We start from the raw sequence: 6,743 nt of genomic DNA, 5'->3' as shown, positions 1-6,743 counted from the left end.
CGTTCTCCACTCACCGAACACCTAACCCCCGACTGCATGCTACGTGTCTCTATATATACTGTTGTGCTGGGATTCAATTACTAATTAATTATTCACTTGAATCCCAGCACGTGAATTAATTCTGTGCAACCCCGTGCTCACATATTATATTTTAAATGCACATGCGTGATTTGTGCTCTCCTCGTGCCTAAATACAAATCTACACTTTTTAAATATACGTGAAACACAGACCCGTTTATATCCCGTGTACCAATCTATACACCAACATTAACACACGCACGCAACACACAAATGCACACAGGGACAGGGCACATTGCCACAGTGGTGTATTATCTGAACTGCAAGCTAGGGTCCAGCTTGAGAAACCAAGAGCTGTGTATGTGCACTGCATAGCTCACTGTCTCAACTTGGTGATGCAAGATGTCATGCAACATATACAGTCTGTTAGGAACTTCATAACTCTAATGTGGAAGTTGATAGGTTGCATCAGAAACTCTCCCAAAAGGCTTGCATGCTTTGAGACTTTGCAAGAAATAGAAGCTCCGGCACGTCGTCTTCGCTCATTTTGTCCCACAAGATGGTGTCTGCGCGCAACTTCCCTAAGATCAGTTGCCTCAAACTATGCTACATTTCTGATGTTTTTGGATGAAATTAACAACACTGATGTCTCTGACACTGGAGCCAAAGCACATGGATTCCTAACTCATCTTAAAAGGTTTTATACTTTTTTCATTCTGCAACCGCTTTTTCTGATATTTGTAGAAATAGTAGAGTAGAAGTAGGTAATAAGAGCACATTGCATTTTCAATATGCACAGAGAATGGTTTTATTTTTTAAAAGGAAAACATGCAGCTGCTAAGATGAAATGGCTTCAAGAATCTATGGAAAGAAACTTGTGCCTCAGCTAAAAATCTCAATCTTGAAGAACCTTGAATGCCTCGTGCATGAAAAAGCACCCAGGCGAATTGATGAAGGAATCAGTCCCGATGTTTTTCAACCCAAGAAAATGTGCATCAAAAATTATACAATGAGGTTTTTGATCACGTCACGACTGCTCTTGATTCAAGATTTGATTCTGCTGTTTAGTGATCAGTTTGACAATAATGGAACAATTTGAGATGGTTAAAACTAGAACCGCCACAGCAGTCATTTTGATGGTTTGAGGCTTTCAAATTGAAATTACTCTGCATGTCTGAAAGTTATGTGGTTGTCCGTTTATGACTTTTCCTAAATACATGTATTAAATACCCTGATGGTGTTTGAAAGGCAGGATCACAAAAATAAGGAAGTTATAATCCCGCCCACCTAGAACCGCCAAAGCAGTAATTTTGACTGCCTTTTACAAGACATGTTTTTATTTTGAATATAACCTACAATATTCTATTTTTTATATGTATACAAGCCTGTTCTCTCTACTGGACCTGGCAGCTATCAATTCCTTCGTTTTGTACAAGGAATGCACGGGGGAAATATCAGTAGGAGAGATTGCATCTTGAAGCTAGATACAGCGCTTCGGAAGAAACATTTCGATCACAACACAGCAAAGCAGCTGGCTGCTGTAGCTCAACCTGGATTCTGTGCTGCACCGAGTGACACATTCAAGAGAAAACATATGTTACTTTAGTTTTAAATTTAAAAAAATCAGCATTTACAGTTTTGTATGTACTGTTTACACACTAGTTTCTTTTGAAATGTTTATTTTATTATAGTTTTTCATTTTTTGTAGTAGTGCTTTATATGTGGTAAGTTAGAAAATAAACCCTTTTATGTTTAATTATTCATTTAAATACAGAGTTTCGGCTGTGCAGATGTTTGATATGATGTGCTTGAATAAAACTTTTACGTTGTTTCCGACAGTTCGTCTTTCATTTTAATACTGATGTTGTTTAAAATGTAACTGTCAAAATGACTGCCTGCGGTGGTTTTAGGTATGAGTATAACTGCCTCGGTTCTAGTGTTAAAGCCAAGGAAGTAGCAGAGTTTTACGCAAATGACTTCAACGTGCTGAGATTAAAACTTCATCGAGTCACATTTTTGGATTTAGCTCATCAGAAAAACATCTCAATCTCCAGTGTTTATGATGTCAACACGTTTCTAAAAACTGAAGGAAACAAATACTTACGAAATATGCTACACCTGAGTAAAAAGAATCCTGCTGACTGTGCCTGTTTCATTATGCATTGCAGAACGCTCATTCTCCGGTCTCAGGAGACTTAAGAACTATCTATACTCATCAATGGGACAAGTGAGGCTGAATCATGTTGTTGTCCTTAATGTTCATCAAGACCTCCGGAACATAAATAAGATTGCTGACAACTTCATCCAGGGGGCATACAGTGAGAAGTAATTGGACATTAATGAAGACCATGTTTTGGTGAGTACATTATTTAATTTTTTCATAACTACCCCCCACCACCCCCCCAACGTCCACACCTGCCTCTATCTATATGCTTGCTTGGTCATTTTAGTGGTTCTTGGTCATTTTAGTGCTTCTGTTTTATTATCTTTTTAGAGTTTTAATCATCAGAGGGGGAAGAGACTGGCGAGTGTGCTGTATTACTTTTGGATCCAGCTGCGAGGTCTGACCCGTGACAGACGAGCAAGAGCGAGGACCTCTGTATCCTATTGTTGTAAACGACTTAGAAGCACTGCAGTCCTGTTTACTTTTTTATTGACAGTTTATTGTGCTGGCTTTTAAATGTACAATATTTTAAATAGTATTGTAGCAATTCATTGGTGACCTCAAGGTTTGAGTGCTGCCCATTGAGGGAAGGTCTGGTGGTGCCCTTAGAGGCCAGGAGAAGGGAGATTTGATTAATTATTCTAAATTGGGGTAGCCGGAACGCTGGGTGAGAACAGCAATATCACCACTCTTGTCCCCGTTGGCAGACGGTAAGGTAATGACGTCAAAGCAGTTGATATATGGATTGTTAATTGTGGTTGTGCTGAAGGAACTCATCACCCATAAAATACCTCTATGAAAACCCTCATGACAACTTTTAAAGACTGTTTGTTTTAAATAGAAAAATGGACTCATTTATTTCATTTAAAGTGCTGTGTAAATGTTTTTTTTACATATATAAAATTGCATACTTGCTGACAAAGATGCTTAACTGAATAAAAGGTAGAAAAGAAAAGTTAAAAGAACTCAGTGTACTTACCTGAGTGTGGAACCATAGCTGTGAGATGTCCTGGTTTACAACTGAAAAATAAAAATAAACCAAAAAGGAAAATATATTATTTTGGTATTAAAGAACATATTATCGTTTTACAAAAATGCCTATTGTTTAAAAACAAGAAAAACAATAAGTTTAGTGAGGTAAAGCTAAAAGTAGAAATGTATTTATTTACTGGTCAAGTAAAGGATATTTGTGCATGCGGGCGGCCATCTTGAGCATGTAAAATACATAAATGTGCATGAGGGGCAGGCCTTGACCCTCACGCACAGCAAAATGAAACATAAGTCAGTAAAAACAGGAGGCAGAGACTAAGGCGGAGCATAGGCACCGGGTTCTCTTATTAACCTTACAGGGAAAAGATTTATCGGCACTGCAGCTCAAGTTACACTATCTTCCGAGCAGGCTGCATAATGGAGCTCAAGACCAGAGCCACTAAAACACATGTGCCCCTAGCATGATAGCATAACAGAGTTCAAGACCAAGACTTTAAGCCACTCTCATTGATGCACTTTCCAACCTGCTTCACTCTGTTCTGCCCCTGGACTGGGTTGCGCCAGCTGTTCTTACTTAGCTTAGTTAAAGCGAATTACAACAAGTACTAAAGTCAAATTCGAACATGTATTAAATATTTGAAACGCATACTAAATAACATGTTTTTGACCAATGGCCTTCATGTGTACTAACCCAGGCACAAGTCCCAACAGAGCACACTCAAAGACAGAGATTCATTTTTCAAGAGCCCCCCTCCTGGGACGACCCCCCTACCACCACCATTATGAACACAAATAAATGGCTTATGTTAGAGAAAGAGTCTTTACCTATGTCAAAATAATTCTGAAAAGAAGTAAGGCAAATGTTAAATTATCACAAAGTAAATAACAATCTTCTACCAACTAATGCTGGTCAGAATATGTTTTTCTTATCAAAGGCAAATTATTATTATTTATTTCTTAGCAGATGCCCTTATCCAGATCGACTTACAATTGTTACAAGTTATAAGTACAATAAAATCAATTAAAGTAAGAGCAAAATAAAGCATACAGTAACTTATAAGTAAGAGTGAATTCGACTAAGAGCAGTTAGTGGCATATAGTCCAGCATAGTCGTGAGTTGTAGTGTTTACAGATGCTGTCTGAACAGGTGTGTCTTCAGGAGGCGACGGAGGGTGGTCAGGGACTGAGCAGTCCTGATATCCATGGATAGGTCATTCCACCACTGAGGGGCAAGGGTGGAGAAGGAGCAGGCACTGGAGGCAGGGGAGCAGAGGGGGGTACAGCTAGTCTGCTGGAGGTGGAGGAGCGGAGAGGGCGAGAGGGGGTGTATGGAGAAATGATTGTCTGGAGATAGGAGGTAGCAGAATGGTCAAAACAGCGATAGGCAAGTACAAACATTTTGAATTGGGTGCGAGCAGTGATAGGGAGCCAGTGCAGAGAGTGGAGCAGCGGTGTGGCATGGGAGAAACAGGGAAGGGAGAGGACAAGGCGAGGAGCAGAGATTTGGATGAGCAGGAGCTGGAAGGCCTGCCAGGAGGGACTTGCAGTAGTCAAGGCGGGACAGTACCAGAGCCTGAACTAGGAGCTGCGTGGAGTAATCGGTGAAGAAAATAAAATAACAACAGAATGATGAAAGTTCCTTAAGAGCCTCATTTAAATTAAAATAAATGTTTATTAATTAAATAGTATATATTTTGGTAGATTTCCAGGAGCTAGGAGGGATGTGGATTCTGGTATATTTAAAAAATAACTGACAGACAGTACTGTCAAGGTCTCCTTTTGAGAGCAATTTCCATGCATCCAAATGGGTGAGAATGTATCTAAGACCAGCTAATGAGTTGGTGCAGCAAAAGTTCATGGATAGTTTAAAACCATTTTAACCATCTCCAGTCTTAATATCGGCTAACGTTACTCCTATTCCAATCAGATAAAGTTATATTTTTTTACTGTGGACTGATCTGTCTGGAGAACAGTACCGTTTGTGTACAACTGGAAAGGGAGAGTGTTATGTGCCAAGGATATTCTTGGCTTCAGGACAAGAAGAATTAGGCATGAGGGACCAGGAAAGGGTAGATGCAATCTGCAGTTCCAGCCATTTAAGGTGAATAACTTTTTTTTTTTTTTTTTAACAAGATGAAGAAAGCTTTTTATGAAATACATATACATTATGTTAATGTTGTTTACACTTGATATAGGTAAGCTCTAGAAAGACAAGACTACCCTTCCCACAGGATTTCTAAGTTCAAGTCTTAAGAGCCCTGCCACAACGTGCTACTAAAGTGAGCAGGCTGAAGTCCAGTTATGGTGGTCTCAGTCAAACGAGAGAAAATATAGTAAATTAGAGTCCTCCCTTTTAAAAACAGTTTAAACTGATTGCAGAGCGAGGTCCATGTTTGTAACCCTACTGCCTGTGTTGTTTACAAATGACACAGAAGCACTAGTATCTCCTTCGTTCATCATTTATTGATTACATTGATGACAGCCTTAAGACCCAAATTCACAAAGTTTTTAGATCAGCTTCTAGGAACCGGACAAACTTAGATGGGCTGAATGGCCTCCTCTTTTTCATTGTTATGTTCTAATGTTCACTTATGTCTTATAAAGTTCCCTGAAAAGCAAGATTTGTTTACATGTACTGTATAAGTATATTAATTACAAAAAAAAGGAAGCATAGTGTGAGGTTATTGCAGGCTCTTATTTCCACAGCTTCTAATATTCTCAGCCATGACCCCAAAATTCAAACACTGCTGACATGCTCTGTTTGCAACTTAGTTAAGTGAAGTCAAAACACATGCAACACATTTCCCTGCTGAATACCTATGGAAAAATACACTTTTGAATTTTGAATGTTAATTATTATTGCTCCTTCTCCAAAGTTACGTTGTTTTAAATGTCAGTCCCAAACAGTCCCAAATCTCACTTCTTTAATGTTGAATGATATTTATTCTGTTTGGTACGGTCACAAGTATATAATTTATTATTATGATAAAAAGCCCCTCTTCCAAATCAGGAAGCCTCCCTTTTGGGTCAATATTGCACTGGAAACTATTATATCCAAATGATTACATATGTGACAGAACTAGACACACAGAGGAATAAAACAGTATCTTTCCTACATGATTTAAAAACTGCTGTAAAACATAATAAATAAATAAACATTTATCATATCTTTCTTCCAAGTAAGGCACTGAACAAGTCAAATTAGGACAGTTTAGGGAACTATAGTATTTCTAAACAACGTGACTGGATAACCCAAACCAACCAAGCACTACAATTAGGAATGCTAAATATGTTCATATCAATGCAAACATAAAGAGATATACCACCATAATAGTTATTTGAAGTAGCCGCATTAATAAAAAATGTGAAATCTAGTTGGCCTGCCAAGTTGCCTGCTGTAGCCCAATAGATATGGAACTAGCCTCTGATCCTGCTCTAAAAAATGCATCTTAATTAATAAGGATTACCCATGCAATATTCTACTGATAATGTTTCAAGAAGTCTGTGTCTATATTATGCATACGAAACCTGATTGTAAGCACCAGTGATGGAGAAGTACTCATGTTGGTGT

The 6,743-nt window shown here is 38.5% G+C and overlaps 1 long non-coding RNA gene across 1 annotated transcript; it reads left to right on the top strand.

Moving 5' to 3' along the window:
• The first annotated feature begins 619 nt into the window (after positions 1-619).
• LOC131732824 (uncharacterized) lies at positions 620-3,042 on the top strand. The gene is made up of 3 exons (XR_009325832.1): positions 620-715; positions 2,187-2,374; positions 2,513-3,042. It is a non-coding gene; the product is annotated as an uncharacterized LOC131732824 (long non-coding RNA).
• Positions 3,043-6,743: the final 3,701 nt, after the last annotated feature.

This window comes from Acipenser ruthenus, chromosome 3, assembly GCF_902713425.1.
Source record: "Acipenser ruthenus chromosome 3, fAciRut3.2 maternal haplotype, whole genome shotgun sequence".
Classification (NCBI taxonomy): Eukaryota; Metazoa; Chordata; class Actinopteri; order Acipenseriformes; family Acipenseridae; genus Acipenser; species Acipenser ruthenus.
The sequence above is the reverse complement of the archived record's forward strand: the minus strand, read 5'-3'. Positions and strand labels throughout refer to the sequence as shown.